General features: G+C 37.8%; 1 protein-coding gene across 5 annotated transcripts in view; it reads right to left on the bottom strand.

Annotated features, from left to right (window-relative positions):
- Positions 1 to 23,057, bottom strand: part of FSIP1 (fibrous sheath interacting protein 1) — an 84,036-nt gene that overhangs the window by 17,188 nt on the left and 43,791 nt on the right. The window lies entirely within an intron of this gene.

Below are 23,057 nucleotides of genomic sequence, written 5' to 3'. Positions count from 1 at the left end.
TTATCATTCATAGATCAGGTCCCAGCACAAAGATATCTAGAAAAGTACACGCATTTGAAATGTTGCAGTTACTTACTGTTATTATCCTGGTCTGTGTAATGAGAAGTATGGGTGTATGTATCTGCATACAGAAAAAAACATAAAAGCTTTATTCACTTTACAGATACAGTAGATTAACTGGAAGTTATGGGCCAATAGGTACATAACACAACGTGTAGTACATTTCCTTCCCTCCACTTACTCATTTTCTGGTAACCCTAAGCCTGGTAAACAGAGAGATGGCTGCATGTTTGTAACTAGAAGCACTCCGTTTGTAACACAAACCCACCAGGCAGGCTCTTGTACTTACTCCTTGTCACCAAAGAGAATGCCACAAGCCAAGTGAAAGATGTATAGAAAACCAGAGAGACCAAGCAGCGTATACTAAGAATAAGAGTATGAGCTTTCCTGCAGCAGGGACAAAAAAATAATTATGCTCATGTAGAAATTTAAAGGCTTTAAAATAAAATATACTTACATTTTAAAAAATACTGTCTTGATGACACAGGAATATTTTGGTGTTTGAATTTTTCACACGTTTTCTGCTGAACATATATATATAATGCAATGCAAAACAGCTGTGTCAACAGTGATTATAGGAAAATTTAGGAAAATTCATACAATTCTAGAAATAAACAAATTATTAAGATTTAAAATGGTGCAACTGTATGTAGCTCACAAAAAATTAATGTTTTGCAATTTGAAATGTGCATTTTCTACAGGAATAGCTAAAATAATTTTTCAACTTAAGGTTGGGACAACTCTGTTTATACCCAGTTACACCATTTCACAAAAAGGAAAAAAAGTCTTAATCTTTCCTCTAACAAAAGACATGAAAGCACCAAAACCTCATGTTTTCAAAACAAAGTTATGTAAATGTACTGTGCATTTGGGATACAGGTGACTCTACTGGAGTCTGTCTTTTGCCCATGAAGTCAAAGTTCACGTCACTCATAAGATCTGAAAGATTAATTTACAAAAAGTCTGTATGCTCACATTACAAGGTCAACGGCTTCAACACAAAGCACTGTGCACCAGAGTTGCTTGGAACTTTCTTTACCACACATTGGAATGTTTTTGCCCAGTTGCTTTGGTAAAGAAAACAGCCGAAGTTCACAGCTGTGTTTCTGATGAATTAAGGATGACACTGTTGCTTTTAGAGGATGCTACACTACCCTCAGTTATGTGGAATCACAGCTACAGAATCAGTAGTCAACGACACAGACAAGTGGTTTGTTTGCATCTTCCAGGCAGTTAGCAGAAAGCTACTCACTCACTATTCTAATTCAGATAAAGAGTTTCTGTTGAAAAACACTGAGAAAAGAACAGATCACATTTTTTTTTAAACAAAACGTAGAAGAGTGGATGATAATCAGAAGTCATAGTTTCTTTAATTGAGGACGCTCGCTGCTTAGGTTATCAAGCTTTTCCATTAAGTTTATCAATGTTTCAAATTTTCAAAGGAGTTTCAGGATGGGCAAATTACTCAAGTTAAATGTACCAAGGATCTGACTGAAACACAATTCATACATCAAGCTAAGACTAGTATAACAGATATTCATGGAAAGATACAAATCTCTGAAAACACACAGTTAGTAGCACTTTCTAGCATTACTACACTGCATAAAATACAATAAAAGCATACTAGAAGACAGGGAACTTCTAAGTAACTGATTCGTTTATGCTAATGATAATAATGAAAACATAGATAAGTATCTAATCTGTTGCTGTCACACACATAAAAATAAATACCAAGACTGGCTACAGTTGCAGTCTGGAAGGATGATGCTGTGTAGTAATATAGCCTCTACAATGCAACTACCTGTGGGTATACCAGCCTGAATGGCATAATTTGAGAGCCATATCTAAATGCTAAAATACATGGGTTTTAATTAAGACAGACACATCATGGTTCTGAGCCACGTAATGATATTCTATCCTTTTCAGAGACATCAGAAATCCATTCCTTCTGGAATTTTAAAAATGAATTGTTGTGGATCTCCCTGGCCTGCCTCACAGGAGACACAACCACCTTGTTCTTGCACTGTGGAATCCATTCACGTGTATTCTCTCCATTATGGTACTAAGTACCACTTGATACAGGAAGTCTTTTAAAGCACCTGATGCATCTTATGCAGTCAATGTTTTACTTTATACATTACTGGAAGTATATTCCTTACATGGGTCCTTCATCTGCAGTTTCACACGAGCTAGTTTAATATTGTCTAGTGAGAGCAATAGGCTGCAAGTCCCCATGCTAAAAAGCCATAAAATGGAGTAGGGAGTGAGTAACCTGAGGAAGGACATTGCATAGGTATTTTTGTATTTTATTCTAAAGTTACCCTTGGGAAAGGGGATTAAGGCACTTCAGTCTCCCTGCTCAGATCTGGATTGGCTAAGCACTAGGTCATAGAATCTTGGACCTTTTCAGGCGTGCTCTCTTTGGTTTGCCTCTCCTAACACAACCGAGCCCAGTGTCAACGACAGCCATGAACAGTACTGCACTGAATCTATTCTATAGCTCACTGAGGATGGATGATTTTTCTCGTAGAAGATCACAGGTGCAGTTTGAAATAGCATGCTTACTAGGAACTAAATTTAGTTCTACCATTGCTTGGCAAACATTTGAACTATCAGATATATGGAGTAAAATTAGAAGAGCTCTTCCTTGTTTGAAAACAGCAAACCCGCTTCAGCATTGGCTCCTCCCTCCATGGGTCCACAGGTCCTGCCAGGAGCCTGCTCCAGCACAGGCTTCCCATGGTGTCACAGCCTCTTTTGGGCATCCACCTCCTCTGACATGAGGTCCTCCACAGACCTTGTGTGGATGTCTGCTCCACCATAAACCTCCGTGAGCTGCAGTGGCACAGCCTGCCTCACCATGGTCTTCATCAGGGCCGCAGAGGAATTTCTGACTCTGGCGCCTTAAACACCTCCTCCCTCTCCTTCTTCACTCACCTCAGTGTCTGCAGAGTTGTTGTTCTCACATATTTTCACTCTCCTCTCCAGGTGTGTGCAGCAACATTTTCCCCTCTTAAATACGTAGCACCAGAGGTGCTACCAGCATTGTTGATTGGCTGAGCCTTGGCCGGCTTTGGGTCTGTCTTGCAGCCGGCTGGCATTGGCTCTATTGGACACGGGGGAAGCTTCTAGCACTTTCTGACAGAAGCCACCCCCTGTAGTTCCCTCGCTACCAAAACCCTGCCATACAAACCTACCATACCAAGGTGGGTGGTAGGGCAGAGAGGGTTTACCCACATTTCTATCTCTCTCATGATGTTCCTGGGGCCTACTTGGTAGAAATTCACTTCTTGGGTTTTTCCAAAAAAAAATAGTCTCACTAATGAAAAGGAATTGGGGATTTCAGCCTCTCTAACCTGCTTGATTCATATCTACATATGTGGAGTTGGGGTGAGGGTGTGCAAGTATACACGCATACACACACACGCATCCTAGTGAATTCATTTAATCATTTACTGGCTTATTCAGAAACCCAGAAATATCAGGATGAGCACAGCAAAAAGCTGCAAATGAAAACAGTACAAAATAATAAAGTATTAAGAATAAGTTAGTAACTGAAGGGGATGCCTATAATACAAATTCCTACTCTGCATTTTTAGGCGGTCAATTAAAAAATCCCAATACTTGACCCTAGGACATGCCGAGAAAATCTGGATCACTGTATGTCCCAAAACCACAAAACAGACCCATATGTTCATGAAACAAACCATATGGAAAAAATCCATCTTTTAAAAATATCCAGGAATAATAGCAAGACCCATCAAAGAATTCTAATAATTTCTGTAAAGAGGAACTTCAGATTTATTTTCCTCGTGGCAGAGGAAAAAAGTTCACGCTGAAAACCTCAAAAGGTTACCTTGAGATGTGAGGGGGGGGAAGAAGTGAAGGATATTTGTTGTATTAAATAAGAACACAAATATAACGAGATAACAATATAACTAAAAGTACAGCTTCCCTTCTCCAAATGAAGCCTCTTCATTTCTGATGAGCAATACTTGGTTGAGAGTTCTACCAGGAGTGAATCTTTTGGGTTTTGGACAGACCCAAGGGCCATGTACTCTACTGCCTAAGTAAAAAGGGACATACTGTAACGAACACGGGAGAAAAAAGACTTGCACTGCTTCAAACATTTACATTTGGTTATAGCTACAGTATAAAACCCTGTCTGTCTGGGACAAGAACAGGTTGAGTGCCAGGGAACTAATGATCCATCTCATTCAATGTCTTGTTCTAACCCAAAAGTGAACTTGATCCTAAATTTAAAACACATCTATGGCTATTCTGAAGCTGTTGCAAATTAAACAAAAGGAGATTAACCTGCTAAACTTAAGTTGCTACTAAAAATCCTATGTACAGTTTGTATCATGTATAAAATAAAGACCAAAGATACTGTACACATAAAAGGGTATGTTTACTATCCAATTTCTAATCCTGGCTTTTCTACGGAATTGTTTCTGTTCAGCCATTTACTGTATCTCAATTTATCTGAAAACAATTGCTATTTAAGGCACAAAATGGTTCAGTCAAAAAGCTTGACTGAACCTGAGTTCCTTAAATAAACGATACTCTCCAATAGCAAAGACAATACTAATATGGGCAAGCTATGCAATATTGTATATGCTCAGAATGAAAATTCAGACCTACAAATCACTTTGAGTAATATTGTGGCTTGATTCTTACAGATGAATTGAGAAATTATTAAATTCAGATTATAGCAAAAAAATTCAGAGTTTGAGAAATGTAAGCACACAAAAAGTCAAACAATTAAGTAAGAAACTGTATTCTGTATTTCTTCCGAAATCAGAAATTAGCAGCACTGGAAGTGATTAAATGTTACATTACTTGAACACTGAAGCATAATATTTTATTGAGAACCATATAATGGTAAGGTAAGTAAACAGTAATTGAAAGAGAAATACGTATCGATGAACAGATCTAGAAACGAGAGGTGACATGCACCATAAAAATGAAGGAATGTTTAATTCAACCCCCCCTCAATTATTACTGCCTTCATAAAATATTTCATATAATTTAGGACCATACGCTTACACCATCATTTTCTGTTCATCTACCTCACACTCACAGAAAAAAAAGTCCATAAGCAAATGGACTACAGCCTATCCATCAGCACACATCTTCTAATCTCCACATATACATTGACAGAGACTGTAATCACATCTGATCTGTTAGCGCAGTTCAATGAATCCTGTATTGCTATTTAATCCTGACTGCTATCTATGCTACAATTGCCAACTATCTACAAAGGCCCTATTGCACAGTACATCTGACATCATAAAAGTACAGAACTGTAGTTAAAACTACAGTATTACTAAACATACTAAAACCATTCCTAAAGATGACTACCAAAGGTAACTTTCTGAATCCAATTAGCTTGCACAATTACAGCACTATCTGAAGAGAACAAGGTTTTGAACACATGAGCAATTGAGATGATAGAAAATACCACGAGGCAACGCCATGGCATATTGATATGCTCTTTGTACCTGCATATTTCAGTATTCTTGTCATACAGCAACAAAGACCTTGAGTAGAGACACAGACAATATTGAGATGTAAGATTATATAATGGGGCTTTCGATAGCATCAAGGAACCCTCAGCCTATGGAGGGTCAAGGGGGAAAAGGTCTTTAAAAATTTCTTTTTCTTTCTAATTTTGGCTTGCTCAAAGGACTGCTCGGGACCAAGGTGTTCAGAACCATTATATAACAGGCTACTGTAGTTTGACCCTCTTGCTCATCAACTGCCTTGATGTATACATACAAGAGAAATTGTTATAAAGTAGTATTAAAAACCTACTTGTATGTCCCTGCTTGAGAGGACTTTTCCTGTAGAACACAAGAACTTTAGGGCTCCTGTATATCCTCTAGCATTTTTATCTAGGGTATTTTCCCCAAAAAAGACAAACATATCTAGACAAAATCCACTTTTACAATTTTCAGATATGCATCTTACCCCAATCTTTCCAAAAGTCAATGATTACTATCATTAGAACACTACCATGATGTAATTTGTAGAAATACGATGTAAAGTATACTGTTTATATGCATGACAACCAAAAGCCTCCTATGCATGCTTTTAAAGAATTTCCTCCTTTCTTGATAAACATTAAGAGCACTGGGCTTGTCTGTTTTTATTCAGCATGAAAGAGTCAATGAGTATGGTATGTCTTACCAGCTGTCCAATAAAATAAAAAAAAATAAAAATAGAGAAATAAAAAAATAATTTGTTTCAAAGAAACTATTAGAAGTAGATATCAAATATTTAGTCAGATTTCTTCCAACTGTACGAAAACATTTTATCAGATATAGAAACACAGAGTGACAGCATAGTTGAGATCGGAATGGACCTCTAGAAATCGCCCAGTCCAAACACCCTGGTTAAAGCAGAGTAGGTTGTTCCTGGCTGTTTCCAGTCAGGTTCTGACTCTCTTCAAGGATGGAGACTCTACAACCTCTTTAGCCACATGATCCAGTGTTCAACCACTCCCATTAGTTTGCAGGGGTTTTATTCTCCTATGTTTAAAAGTATGTCTTGTATTTCAATTTGTACCTATCTCTTTTTATCTGCAGGAAAAGATATGAAAATAATGCTTGTGAAGCATGCTTTGTGAGTTAGTTTCCACCAAGTGCATCCTGATTCTAGTCAAACTACAATGAACATGAAATACTTACGAAAAGAGTGTCTAAAAAAAATTCACACAATGCCAGGAATTTAATACTCCTAACCACACAAGATTTTAAAGCTTTCTTAAAAAAACAAAACAATATGTGCCACCATCAACGAGCATAAGGAAGACTATCTCATATTTCATCTTCTAATACCAAGTTAATTAATTTTCCTTTAACAATCTCCGTAAATCATCATAACAGTTTAACAACACATTGTTCACAAATATGTCCATCCTTTTCTGGGCTTGCTAAAGTTAATATTTGCTTGACTACTCTAAAAACCCAAAATAATTGGCCAGTTGTTGGATTACATAAGATGGCTAGCAAAACAAAGCTTTAAAAAACCCAAACACCTTAAATTGTAAGCACATGAAAGAATGGATGAAATTCACCTGAGTTTTACATTGCAATTTGTTTTCAAGTTTAACATTTACCAAGAACATTTCAGTACAAAACTGCTCTGTGTCAAATACATCAAATGCACATGCAAGTCTGAAGTTGTGTGAGTGGCTGGAGTGCCACCGACTGGGATGGCTGCTCATCAGGCCACATGCAAACTATCTTGAAAACAGCTGTTAGCAGGAAAATGATGCAACAAAAAATTCAACTCGGGCAGCTATTATGGATCTCCAGGACAGTGTTTGCAGTCCATGGTGTGAATCCATGGTAATGACAGTTCCACTATCAGTATTAGGACAGCCACTCTGGTCATACTTCTGGACTCTCTAGAGAGGTGGCACACAGTGATACAATACTCTTCATAGTGCATTAATCCACACAGAAATTGCATACTTTTGCTTTATCTTACTGCCTTCTCAGGACAATGAGTCCTCTCTGCCAGTCTGGCTGATTGCTACTCTGAAATACACTTATTTTTCCTTCAGATGGTTATAGGGGCAGCTGATTTACCAACCACTTACTGAATTTGTGCTAAATATCATGTTTATTCCCACAGTGTACATGCAACTGACTTTAGAGCCACAACCTGTTCCAGTTCACGGTATTTCTTTCTTCAACTACAAAGAACAAGCTGCAGATTGCAAGCTAGGAAAATCTCCAGAGATTTCTAGTAAGAGTCTAGATTTGTAACCTCTGCATAATAGAAATAAATTGATGATTGCTATCCCATCACGAAATCCAAGCAAATCATATAGATCAAAGATTATTTTAAGCCTATAAACCTCAACTGAAAGCTTTCAGTTACCAAACTACAAATTAATACTAATACTCAACCAACTTCTTCAAAGTCATTGTCTCTATTGTCTTCCTTCCTTTCTCCTTTTTAAATGCAAGATTGCCTCCTGATTACTAATTCTATGAGTTTTCTTTGACACTTTGACACTACATGTGCCCTAGTAGACCAATAACACTATTTAATTAATTGGGAAATACTGTTCTGTACCAGGGTTATATTTTTTTCCTAAGTGATTCATTATAAAACAATAAGGTGTCCACATAATTAAACCAATTCCAAGTCTCAAGATAAGTTAATAATTAATATCCCAAGATGCAAAGCATTTTTTAATTTTTATTGAGGTTTCATGACAGCTTAAAGAATCAAATCCATACTTAATGCTTTTGAATGAGTTTTTTGTATGTTTTGCATTTTTTGAAACACACTATGACTCATGTAGTTCTTAATCTGCTCTAAAACTATGAAACTTTCCACCTGAACAGTTATTCTCCTTTCTATAATATTTGTGCTGTTATTTCTAATCATAGCACCTTGATGAACTGAATCCTAACATTTGTAGACCATTTCCATACAGTCTTCATTTTTGAAGATATTGACACATCTGTCAACTTCACGATACCAAAAACTAATAAGCATACTGTTCATTTCAATTTCCAAGTCATAAATGAAAACTCGGAATAAAACTGAACCAAGAAGAAATACCCCCAGAGCCACATTTCACTGACATTTTGACAGTGAATCATTAATATTTCTAGCCTGCTTGTGTAAATAGATTTAAACCCAACTTCAGTCTATTATTTCTAGCTAAATGGCCTCTGTCTGCTACTCTGTCATAGGAAGAAGTCTTTTGTTTTGATACTGTTTTTCTTGACAAATCTTTTTGCTGTTGCACCCTTGTTATTTTTTCCTTATTTTTAAAAAATAAGCACTACTTTTGCTATTTCCAGTCTCTTAGTAACCACTCTTGTAATCATCTTTAGTTTTGACTATTAATATTTCTAAGAGTTCTCCATGCAGTAATTTAAGTTTTATGAGGTCCATCAAACAGAGAATTTGAAAACACTCAGTCTATGTACAGAATCTACACTGTTTTTTTTAGTTGTGGATAGAGATGCCACTCCACTGTTACCAGAAATAGTAAGGTTAGTACCTGTAGACACTTTTTACAAATGTTGTCCTTGGCATGGCAAAGAGATCTTTACTGAGTAGTGGGCTTTGGTCATCCTTTTATTACAAGGAATTGCTAACATACATGTTTCCTTCCTTGACATTTCTTGCTCACTGTAGCTCATGTGAGCCTTAGCCTTTTTGAAACTCTCTCTCTGATTAAACAAAAACCTGATGGTTTTGTTTTATATTCACCTTTACTACCTTATTAATGCGATATTGTTAGCCCTTTTTAAATGCTTAATGTGTTTGAAGTCAACAAGTGAGTCCCAATCCTTCCTTTGCAACTGGATTACCTTCACTTGTGACCTTTCCATTTTCAAATGAGTTTGAAAGTTACAGGGGGTGGGATGGTGGTTGTTTTTTAAAAAGCTCTCCTTTCAATCCTTATTCCCCTGAGATCGTTAGTTCTGTTAGTTCTCAGAGTCTGCTTCTTGACATCCAGTGTTTCTATTTTGTTTTCTTTGCTAAACATTGTGAGCACCGTCATTTCACTGTCACATCAATCAAGTCGTCTTTCACTTACCCATTCCTAGATTGCTTCTCACTATTTAAATCTGCGTCTATAGAAACTTTCTAGCAAGTTGCTTTCTTTTTCCTTATCAAAAAAAAAAGCACTATGACAGTACCTAAAGAAAAAATAAATGACATCAGTGAATCCTTGTTACACTTACTCTATTATACCACTCTCAAAGGATATGTGGGTAACTAAAAATTTCTTTATACCACCAAATTCTAGATTGTTTTGCTAATTGCTCACAAAATGCTGCATCCATTTATTCATCTTCTGTGGTGGTCTGCTCATTTTTACTTTATTTTATTTTTCCTTTAGACTTTACCAGCTCATTCAATAACTCTAAGTGCCTCTAAATTTTCAATATATATGCTTTTTCCTTCTAAGTCTTTGGCATGTCCTTGAAAAGATGGAACCCCATTATTGTAAGTCACAAAGTCACATCAATTCTGTCACATACCTTCAGCGTATATGAAGATTTCCACTTACATGATTTATTCAGCATCATTCTTGCAACAGTATACTTCTCTAACATCCACTTACTTGCTCCTGCACCCAACTACCCCAACAGTTCCCAAGATACATATCCACTCTAGTTTCTAGATGAATCCCCAAGTTGCCATTGCTGTATGCCTGTGGACTTTCATTGCTCATTCTGCCCCTCATTACTTACATAAAGCTCATGAAACATCATCCTGTGACCAAAAATCAAAAGCAGTCTTGTCGACAGCAACCTATATGAATAAGCACAGAGCAGGGGTCATCTGATGACTCTCAACAGCCTTTCAGGAATACTTCACATTAAGAATCCCAGAAAGAAGGAGTTCATCTGCCAGACAAGTACTTTAGGCTGCTCTCAGGATGGAACCATTAACCACCACTACCTTTCGGTACCTTTGCACTGCAGACCCAAGATCCTCACAGTGTTTGCAGAGGTATAAACTCCTCTTTCTCAAATGCCAGGTTTTCATCTTCACTTCCTGCCTGGATAGCAAACGTATTCTTAATCTCAACAGCTGGTTAATTACAGAATACAATCTGCCTTCTGGTGAGATCAGAAACTGCAGTGGCTAATTTCTCCTGTTAATGCCAATGCTAATTTTATAACCAGTTGGAATCTTTGTTCTTTGAATATACTGTGGACATACTCATTAACGTACTGTAACCTCACTAATTGCCCTTTGTCATGTTCAAGATGGCTTAAAGTTTGGCAGTTTATTTTTAACTTCTTTTCAGAACATCAGCCATAACTTGGCTTTTTTTGTGCTAACATTTATGTCATCTATTACTAAAAAGAAAGATGCCAAAATGGTTAGAAAGAATAGATGGCTGAAATGACAGTAAATTATACTGACATATTTTTCCTACAGGAAGTTAAAGATGGATATTACAAACTTGATGATACCACCAGAGGGAACATTCAAATTCAAAGACTTAATAACATTTGGCATAAATACATCACAAAAGAAGCCTACCACCTGTGTGAACTTGCATCCCATGAGCAGAATCAGTTTCAGCTCAGAATTTCTACAAGAAAGATCTGATTAACTCCTAGTTCATGAGTCAGGTGACTTTTTGAATAAATAATGGATCTTTGTCCCACAGAGGGATATGGACATTCTATAGTATGACCAGCCTTATTTGGAATGAGATCTACATTTGGTGTTTTTAACAACTGTGCTAGAGATCCCTTGGCACTTTAAGCATACAGGTTTTAGGTTTACCACCTAAAAAAAACAAATACTATTTAAATTCTTCCCATATTTTTCACTGGAAAAGATATTTGCCCTCATTTCCTGCAACAAAGCTGTTGCTGTGTTCTATTAAAATAACTGTGCTATAACTCTCCTAACTTCTGTGAAGGGTTACATTTAGAGGCTGTTTTGGTGTTTTGTTAAATGCGGTAAGAGACAGTAAAAGTCATTTTAAAGTGCCTAGCACTAAGCCTAAAACCAGAGGTCAGTAAGGGCTTAGAAGAGTTAAAATTAGATACAAAAACACTGATAAACATACAAATGCAGTAATGTGAGGAAAGCCACTCCTGTCCGACTTGGCTCTCATGTGCTAGATGTGCTTTCACCTTCATTACGCCCTAGGCTGACAGCCACTAGCAGCGTAGGCTGACAGCCACTAGCAGCGCAACTAGCAAGTTTTATTTGGGCTTAAATAAGAGAGATTGTAATTAGAGAATACCCAATACAGGTTTCAAATACCTCTACAATCCTTTACTATTTTTTTTAAAAAAAGAACACTTGCAGAGCCTTTCAGCGTTAGTCAGCAACTACTTATTGACAGATGAATGGGCAAGCATTCAAATATGAAGCTTTTTCTTTGCAAAACACAAAGTTAAGTTCTAAAGGGGACTAACACCTTGTAATTACATATTCCCTTAATTTAGGATGTAGAAATCTAGAACAATAGGAATGATTTCTGGGAGAAAGGCAATGATTGCATGTGAACTACTCTCATCTTCCAGTGCACATGCTCAAAACTAGCAATACATTTCCTACATATACAGTTTTGCTGTCAGAAAAAGAAGGAAATTTGTCCCGTGCTGGAGAAGCAAAAATCTATAAAGTGGACAGCAATTGTAGTAGGCAAATCGTAGTAGGCAACGCTCTCAATGTTTAAATAAGACAAAACCAAGACAGAAAATTAAGACTGATAATTTTAAACAAAAGAATACTAGGTAATCATATGCCAAGAATTTAACAATTATTGTATATGAGCCTGATGTTAAAATTACTTTCATATCAAATTAAGCTTCCAAATAAGTAAAGAAATCAACTTTCTTTTCAAATGTTAGTTATTCAATGGATTTTAAGACTACACATTTATTCATATTCAGATGATGGGAACACACGACGCACTGAATACTCCAAAAGGCAAATCCAAGACAACTGTGGCATTAATTTCACGTTGGCATTTAATATATACTTAGAGCCCCACCCTCTTGCTTCTGGTTTTAGCTTTGTCATATTACAGGAGCTCTCAATTTGACCTCATCTTCATCTAGCTAGCAGAGGTGGCCCTCGGTTACTCCTCAGGATATCCAGAACCATCTTTCTTCTTTGCTCTTGCTAAAATGAAAGTTATCATAGAATCACCAGGTTGGAAAGGACCCACTGGATCATCGAGTCCAACCATTCCTAACACTCCCTTAAACCATGTCCCTAAGCACTTCATCAACCCATTCCTTAAACACCTCCAGGGAAGGTGACTCGACCACCTCCCTGGGCAGCCTGTTCCAGTGCCCAATAACTCTTTCCGTGAAGAATTTTTTTCTGATATCCAGCCTGAACCTCCCCTGGCGGAGCTTCAGGCCATTCCCCCTTGTCCTGTCCTCAGTCACTTGTGAGAAGAGCCCAGCTCCCTCCTCTCCACAACCTCCTTTCAGGTAGTTGTAGAGAGTAATAAGGTCTCCCTTCCGCCTCCTCTTCTCCAGCCTAAACAACCCCAGCTCTCTCAGCCGCTCCTCATAAGACTTGTTCTCCAGCCCCCCTCACCAGCTTCGTTGCTCTTCTCTGGACACGCTCCAGAGCCTCAACATCCTTCTTGTGGTGAGGGGCCCAGAACTGAACACAGTACTCAAGGTGCGGTCTCACCACTGCTGAGTACAGAGGGAGAATAACCTCCCTGGACCTGCTGGTGACCCCATTTCTGATACAAGCCAAGATGCCATTGGCCTTCTTGGCCACCTGGGCACACTGCTGGCTCATGTTCAGTCGGCTGTCAACCAACACCCCCAGGTCCTTCTCCTCTGTGCAGCTCTCCAGCCACTCTTCCCCCAGTCTGCTGCACTGCACAGGGTTGTTATGCCCCAAGTGCAGGACCCGGCATTTGGCCTTGTTGAACCTCATCCCATTGGCCTCAGCCCAGCAGTCCAGCCTGTTCAGATCCCTTTGCAGAGCCTCCCTACCCTCCAGCAGATCCACACTTCCACTCAGCTTAGTGTCATCCGCAAACTTGCTGAGGGTGCACTCGATGCCTTCATCCAGGTCATTGATAAAGACATTGACCAGGGCTGGACCCATTACCGAGCCCTGAGGAACCCCACTTGTGACTGTCCTCCAGCTGGAGGTGGAGGTTATGACCAGGTTACTCAAGTTTTTATCCAGTTGGGTCCTGAAAACTTCTAAGGATAGAGATGGAACAATCTCTCTAGGCAATTTGTTCCACTCCCTGACTGATCTCATTACGAAAAAGCTCTTTGTCTCATCCAGTCTGAATCTCTTGTTTCACATTATGTCCATGGTCTCTTGTCCTACCATCATGAAATGCCTGAATTCTCATAGGTATTGGAAGGTTGCTATGAGCAGCCAACTCTTCTCCAGGATAAACAAGACCAGCTACACCAGCCTCTCCTCACACAGCAAGTGCTCCAGCACCCAGATTTCTCTCTGCTGCACTGCAGTGATGTCTTCCCTTAACTGGGGCATCCAGAGCTGTATAGAAAATCTAGATGTGGTCTAACAAATGCTGAGCTAAGGTGCTAATCACTTCCATCACTGTCCCGGCTCTGCTCCCATGAATACAGTCCAGGAGGCTGTCAGTCTTCCTTGCTGCCAAGGCACACTGCTGCCTCCCATGCAGCTCGACACCCCTCTCCTCCAGGACACCTGGGTCCTTTCCAGTGGAGCTGTTTCCAGCCCACAGGTCCCCAGCGTGTACTGTTGCTGGCAGTTCTTTACCAGGTGAAGGACTTTGCTTTTACCCATGCTTAATTTTATAATTAGCCCATTCCTCAAGCTTGCTGAAGTTTCTCCAGATGGCTATCCTGCCCTCAAGTGTATCAACCAGCGTCACCCCAACCCCACCCCCAATTTGGCATAATCTTCTAACTTGACAGGAACACTTCTCACACTATATTTTATAACCACTATGAACAAAAAGGAGTTCACCTATGTAAATAATGCTTCCCAGTTTTTGCTGTTCTCTGGAAATATATTATCTAAGCTAAAAAGCCCATAACTAAGTAAAATCTAGACTAAAGAAAGTGTCCATATCCCCTCCCATCTCCAATTAGTAGCTAAATCATGTTTAATTTTCCAAAGTGATGGAATTTTATGCATTAAGCAAAGCTTTATCTCGAGCTTAAAACAACCCTATTACAACAAAAGAACCTGAAGTTACATGCCTCCTCTGACTGGCTGGATTTCTGCCATTCATGCTTACTATACAACACAATACCATTAATTGATGTCACAGCAGAGGAATTTTCCTCCCCTGGAGTCACATATTCTAGAGAGGCGACCATTCAGGACAAATACCAAATTCAGTACCCAGTTGCAGGTTCATGCCAATAAAGACTGAAGAGAAGCAAGAAAAAAAGCACAGCTATATTAATAATCACAGTAGTACTCCAAAGAAAGACAATATCTCTGTAGTTCATATTCACAATACTTCCTCACAATATAAAGTTAGAAGTGACAATGGACGAAGCCTTTCTCATTGAAGGGAACTTGGGCAGAAATAACAATGTGTGGTGCATTGAGAGAAATAATGCAAGAAACAACAGGGGTTGAAGGATTAAAAACAGTTTGAATTTAGACAACAAAGGAACAGACAAAGATACCAAAAGAATAACTTCATTTTTTTTTAATATTTCTTAAAGCATTATTCAGTGATCCACTGTGCACTATTTAATTCTTATTTCAGCATGAAGAAAAGAATCTCATCAGGGTAGGTATTGTGATGTGGAATTCAACAAACTATTGTTCACAGACATTGTCTATTCATCTCTGCCACCTGGTTTGAATCCAGTCTCATTAGCAGCAGCTAAAAGCTTCTTGAATTTAAAAGCTTTACAGACTACAAGTGGAATAAATGTACACAGCCTCAGCGGAGCTTGAACCAAATAAGGATTTCTGCTGTTTTAAAGAAGCATGGAAAAGGGCACACTTGGATTGACCTGAACTGAGGATGTTAAGTTTCAAGAACTGAAATATTATTCTACTATTCTTGAAAACTTAGTAGCAAACAAACTATATAAAAAAGGGTTGTAATAGATAATGGCTCTAATCTATTAGGCATGAATGCTTTTATACCTTGTTGAAGGATTCAGTAATTATAACTTTTATTTTTAAACAATTTTTTTAACATGCCTTCAGTTATCTCTCTTCCTCCTTCTACCACATCCACAAATATGTTGTCATTTATAATCTCAAATAAATAAAAATATCTCCAGTGTCAATAACAATTAAGAAAATCAGCCAGTTGAATGGCAGCAAGAGATTTTGAGAGAAATATTTATAAAAATCATTGCACAAGGCAAATCTTTTCATAAAACAGATTATGATCTTGTATTTCTGATTTATAGGTAACCTGGATGATGATTTGAAGATCAAAATCTTTGAAACAGAACTCTAACATGCACCACCAGGGGCAAATCCTGTCTGACCAACTTAGTGGCTTTCTATGATGGGGTAACCACAGCAGTGGACATAGGAAAACCAATGGATGTGATCTGTCTGGACTTCTGTAAAGCCTTTGACACAGTCCCCCACAACATCCTTCTCTCTAAATTGGAGAGATATGGATTTGATGGGTGGACGGTAAGGTGGGTAAGAAACTGGCTGTATGGTCATATTCAAAGAAGAGTGGTCAATGGCTCAAAGTCCAGATGGAGATCCGTGATGAGTGGTGTCCCTCAGGGGTCCGTACTGGAACCAGTGCTGTTTAATATCTTTGTCAATTATATTGACAGTGAGATTGAGTGCACCCTCAGCAAGGCTGCAGAAGACACCAAGCTGAGTGTTGCAGTTGCCACACCGGAAGGACAGGATGTCATCCAGAGGGACCTGAACAGGCTGGAGAAGTGGGCCTGTGAGGACCTCATGAGGTTCAAAAAGACCAAATGTAAGGTCCTACACCTGGGTCGGGGCAATCCCTGTTTTCAGTACATGATGGGAGATGATGATTGAGAGCAGCCCTGCAGAGAAGGACTTGGGGGTGCTGGTCAATAAGAAGCTCGACATGAGCCAGCAATGCACGCTCACAGCCCAGAAGGCCAACCGTATCCTGGGCTGCATCCAAAGAAGTATGGCCAGCAGGTCGAGGGAGAGGATTCTGCCCCTCTATTCCTCACTTGTGAGATCTCATCTGGAATACTGTGTCCAGTTCTGGAATCCTCAACATAAGAAGGATATGGAGCTATTGGAACAGGTCCAGACTAGAACTACAAAGATGATCAGAAGGCTGGAGCACCTTCCATACGGGGACAGGCTGAGAGAGTTGGTCTTGTTCAGCCTGGAGAAGGCTCAGAGGAGACTTCACAGTGACCTTCCAGTAACTGAAGGGGGCCTACAGGAAAGCTGGAGAGGGGCTATTCACAAAGGCTTGTAGTGATAGAATGAGAGGGAACGGGTATAAACTGGAGAGGGGCAGATTTAGACTAGACATTAGGAAGAATTTCTTCACTATGAGAGTGCTGAGGCACTGGCACAGGTTGCCCAGGGAAGCTGCGCTGCCCCATCCCTGGAGGTGTTCAAGGCCAGGTTGCATGGGCCCTTGGGTAGCCTGACCTAGTGGGATGTCCCTGACCATGGCAGGGGGGTTGGAACTAGATGATTTTTAAGGTCCCTTCTAACCCAAACTATTCTATGTTTCTATTATTTTTTAAATGGCTTGGAAAAGCTATTCAGACCTGCTCACTTGGTCTGGGCACAGATTGTCAAGCTGTCCCCTACTAGGAAAAATGTACTTCTAAGAAGGTACTGAGTGGGAAACAATTTTGAATTCTGATCCTACTGCCTTCTCTGCAACAAGGAGAGAACAAGAGCTTGAAGGAGATCCATCTATTCATACACTCCCCTCTCTATCTTCTTTACAATGACTAGTTTGTACAGTGACTAGAAATAAGAAATTTCTTGTAGGAGGCATGGAAGAGAAGGATCACACAAGGATCAAGGAAGGAAGCTACATAAACTAAAGTAGACAATAAAAAGCATGAGACAGTGCTAAAGATGGGAAGATATTGTAAGAAATGAAGTTGCAACCACCATAACTGATAACAACTCAAAATTGAGACCATCACTGTTGTAGAGAAAACAGACAAAGAGAGGAAGAGGAAAAGAATATGACATCAGAACAGGCAAACAGAAGTTGATGTATGAAATACTAAAAATCCTAAAACTATTTTCCACGTCATCAAAACAGTTGATTTACCTCAAAATTCTATCAAGAGCCATGAATAAGAAGGCACATCTCTGCTCACTTTATAGATTGTCCCGCTACTTTATCACCTGAAATCATTGGGGGGGGAGGGGAAACACAAGCAGCAACTCTGCAGTAAGAAAAAAAGGCAAGTCACGCTAAAAACAAGAAGTGAACCCCAAACTTTCCAAAAATAGTATGAATGTTAAGTGTTCCCTATAACAGTGTCATCTAAAGCAAATGAAATGCTTTGAGACTCTTGTTACTGGTGTGCTCTACCTAGGATAAGAAATAATATGACCAATGGATAGAGATGTATTTGCATCCCCTTTCATTCTCGCTAATACTACAATGCTTTTAACATGATAACCTTATATTTAATAATCAGAGTCAGTAGTATATAACCATATTTATTATGACTTTATGGCACAGTTTTTCTTGGCTCACTTCAAATTACAAATTTATAGGTATTTCATACATAGAAAGACTTCTGATACGTTCAGTAAGACTGCGTCCTCAGACACAGAAAATTAGTCAAGAGAAAATGTGGTGGGTCATTCAGGGGTTATCGTCTCCCCAGTATCACAGTATTCTCTCCAGAAGTCTTATTCTTCATTTAAGGGTACCTAAACAGTACTCCTCTTCCTTGACTTAGCCGCATAAATTTATTGATCATGACTAACTGACATGGTTTTATATATATATATAAAGACAAAAATAAACTAGTAAAATAAACCTATTTCCCTGAAATAGTCTAAAAAAGCCAAAACCCAAAGTCTACAGAAGCAATCAAAGCAGGATGAACCAAACCACAAAAAGGAGGCCAATAAGTAATTAGTTAAGTACCCATGTTCTGAGATTTCTAAAAACTAATTAGGCAACCAAATTGCAATGACTTCAGCATGAGCTGTGTGTTTTAATTACTCTAAAAAAACCTCCAACCCCAGAAACCATATTTCCTCCTTTGAGACAGTGCATACATCTCATTGCTACTTCTTCACAGTTACGAAGTGTTTGACTTTAGACATATAATTGACTGTTAAATACTGTTCTCCCACACTTTTGCTCCTGGTGTTTGCAAAAACTCCAGATGTTATGAAAAAGATTCCTAAATATATAAATAATGATAGAAGATAGAGGGTTTATGTACTCACATGTTATCAGAAATCTGATGCCATATGCACCACAGTGTATGATAATCCTACAATAGTATTTTGTATTCAGAGTCTACAAGTAATAATACTGTAAATTTGAAAGTTCTCCCACCACAAAAAAAACCCTGCATTTGCTAACTCCGCTTCATAGAGACCAGGGATTTTTCCAACTGCTAGATGTCCTTAAGAAATTAGCACTGTGATTTCTACAACCAGATGGTTGTAGAAAAAAAACAGTGTAATTATTCCTGTGCTTATCAAAAATGAAAACTATTTCTGAAGATTTTGTTCTAAACAAAAAATATATCTTTATGGATTTTTTCTTTTATGTGGGGTACTTCTAGCCAGCAGTCAACAGCTCACCTGTCCTACTTTTTTGTCTCATTTATCATTAATATAAAAAAGAAAACAACAAAAACAACCACCGGACAAGTGCTCAGAAGGTTTTATATAGGACTTCAAATTTGAAATTGTGTATTTGTTAACATAAAAACAGTGTTTAATTAAATATTTTTAATGAGAGTAACAAAAAAAAAAAAACTTGTCACACCTCTTCACTGGCCAATACAAGTATTTTATTAAACAAGAAATTTAAGGGTTATATCTATTATAAAAATAACAAGTTTGCTAAAATTTTCAAATCCAGTGGATGCAGTCGGAGCTTATACTAATTTTACTCAAAATCCACGACTTTGAAAACACAAGCATTAACTACAGTGTAATTGCTATGCTACCACAGCATATCTGCTTAACAGACTGATGGCCAAGGTCTTTCAATATATTATTTCCTTCATCTTACATTTCTATTTCTCCTTTGAAAGAAGATTGAAAACTAGGAAATAATACTAACAAAATGCTATCAATGAAAAAGATGTCAGGGATTTTTCTGGGAAAACAAACTATCACATCCTTAAAATAATGTCTAGTTCATAAAAAAGGTGAGGTATGCACTGCTTATTTATATTACAGTGAGGCAACTGGACCTGCACTTTTGGCTTTTTGTTGTTTTCATAAGCGCCTGGTATTTAAGTCTTAAGAATTATGTACTTAAATTTCTTAAGAATGTGATAAACCTACATCTTTTAACACGCTTCTGAGCATCTCTAGTTTCCACTGTCATCAATATAAGCAAAACACACTCAGCAATGTGTGGTAATTTTATTTGCACCACATACACAGACTTGGTAAAGACATAGGTAGCACTCAAGTAATGAGTAATGAATGCTTATAAACAGCAACAAATACACAAAATCAAAAATGCCAATAACATGAGCAACTGAAAGATTTAAATTTATGACTTCTATTTCTTCCTTCTAGAAATATATTTCTCCAACAAGATTAAGCTACATCTATTGAAATCAGATATACTTCTTATAGCTATGTAATTGAAGAAACAATATTAAATCTTAGCAGTTAATCACCTTCAATATTTTGCATGCCATTGGTATTGAATTTTACATCTGCAGTCAGGAAAAAAAAAAAAAAAGACAACCATCTTGCTATTACTCAGCAGGATACAGATTCCTTTTTGTAAGTGGAATTCCAGACATTCCGTCTGTTTCCCATAAAAGTAGAAAATAGTTGGTCTTAAAGTAGATCAGTAATAGTACATCTAAATAGTGTAGGTAGAAAGCATATCCAGACAAACAATACATCCATAGCGAAAAAGTTTCTTATTCCTTTGTACAAAGTTCATGCACACAAACCATTGCTTAAGCAATGATATGATTGACGTGTCAGAATAATGACATTTCTTGACCACTAAAGAGATAAAACAAACTTTTAAACGTCAGATTTACAAAATGACTGAATATAACAGACAACTATCAAAAGGGAAACAAAGGAATATCTATCCTGTTTTCACTGTCTTTTTCACTGTTTTCACTGGCTGTTTCCACAGCCAGTCACCTCAGGGGTTGTAGCTACCTTGCGATGTCTCATTTGGTCATGCAAAAACTCTTTTCACATGATTAGAGTTATGCATCTAATTTATTATGTATACAGAATGTGCGCTTTTCCTATTGTGAAAGCAAATCTCCATGTTACTACTGTTAAAGGCAGTAACTCCATAGGCAAACATTAAATTTGCATGAGCAAATGACTCTGCACATGGTATGTGCACTGTACACAGTTTAATGATATGACAGCGTTCTGAAAATCTAGCCCTGGTTTCTGTTGTCTGACTGTAGGCAAGACAGAATTCTAAGCAAGCATTCACATCTAAACACACATATATGTGTACAAAGCTCATCTAAAAAATCATCGTTCAAAAATCACACAAAACTCAAACTTCACACACAGAACTGTCATAGTATTTCGATCCAGTTTTTAGTGTAACATGAGTAAGCTTATAATTAAGTTATTGTTATACAGAAAATGTAAAAAACCAAATCATTCCACATGGTATATGCAACCACAAAATTGCACTTCTCTCATAGAAGCATAGCTTTTTTGCTATGTTAAGAAATTCCCGAAATAGTCTAAAACTTTTATGGATTTTTTTTTATTTTCTCCTAGGCATAGGCCATAATGATTAATTATGTTATTTTTCTGTCATTTTCATAATTTACCATAACGCAAATTACAGGCCTGATCCTAAGTACACATAGGACAAAACTAATCCATAAATATTTATTTGAATTTAAATTAGACACATGGACCTACAGTATCAGGCATTAAGTAGTGAATACAGAATAACAAACCTATAAAATATGAAATAAGATTCATTTGTGTACTTGAACAATCTTAAGCATGTGCACATAACTATGACAAACAAACCTACTCATTTTACTGTTTCACAGTAAATGCAACTATATCATGTAAACATCTATGAAACTTAACCTACACCACAGAAGCACTCGAATACACAAATTCCAACCACATATTTTCAACAGAGCTATCACAGTTATTCTGGAGAAAGAAAACAACTAAAACCAAAACGGAGAGAAGTTATGTCTAGAAATATTATTTTATATTATTATGTCTTTTGTATATTATATATATACTCAATAACATGTCTCTGAAGTAAAATCCTTTGAAACTCAAGATGAATTCCTAACACGTAATCAGCTTTGGTATTTAGTTTACTTACACTCACAAAACCCCACTTGTAGCAAGGTTTCCCTTTTTATTAAAGACTGTTGTGCAGATATATGTCAATAAAACAATCATAATTAAAGCATGCCAAAAGCTAGAGATGAACTACTGATATTCCAGGCACCCTTAGCAAAACTATCATCCTGGTTTTATAAACAATCACGAGAGTAACATGCTTATGACTTGTATACGATATTATCTCTCCTAGAGAAAATAAGCCTAGGATATTTCCTACTTCTTTACTACTTATATAAATGTCCCTGATAAATATGTCTGAATAAAAACAGAATTATGGTAACTCAAGAGGAAAATTATTTCTAGCATCTTCTATATAATAACAGCTTTAATAGTTTTGTGACCAATATTCCCTTTTTCCAACAAAACAATAGAACCATAGAATCACTAGGTTGGAAGGGACCCACTGGGTCATTAAGTCCAACCACTCCTAACACTCCCTAAACCATGCCCCTCAGCACCTCGTCCACCCGCCCTTAAATACCCGCAGGGAAAGTATTAACTCTTAAAAACTGAAAAGACACAAAATAGATACTGCACTAAGCGAAATACATAGCATTCATTGTGGCCTGTATTGTACTGTTGTTTCAGCCCAAGTACTATATTTTGAAAGGCTAGTTCTTTTTCCTTACTGCTTTGCACAATTTAGGTTATTATTCACATTCAAATAGTACATATGTCTTTTAACTGATCAGAATATTTTATTTTATTGATAACTTTACTATTTAAATGAAGTCACTCAGAATCAAGTAAGAGCAGAAGTCTGGAGCACAAGTTCTATAAGGAGTGGCTGAGGGAACTGGGGTTGTTCAGTCTGGAGAAGGGAAGGGTGAAGGGAGACCTTATCGCTCTCTACTACTACCTGAAAGGAGGTAGAGAGGTGGATGTTCATCTGTTCTCCCAAGTATCAAGTGATAAGGAAAGAGGAAACAGCCTGAAGTCGCACCAGGGAAGGCTTAGACTGGATATTAGGAACAAGTTCTTCACCAAAAGTGCTGTCAAGCACTGGAACA

This window comes from Cuculus canorus, chromosome 5 (genome assembly GCF_017976375.1).
Source record: "Cuculus canorus isolate bCucCan1 chromosome 5, bCucCan1.pri, whole genome shotgun sequence".
Taxonomy (NCBI): Eukaryota; Metazoa; Chordata; class Aves; order Cuculiformes; family Cuculidae; genus Cuculus; species Cuculus canorus.
This window is presented reverse-complemented; position numbering and strand designations above follow the sequence as displayed.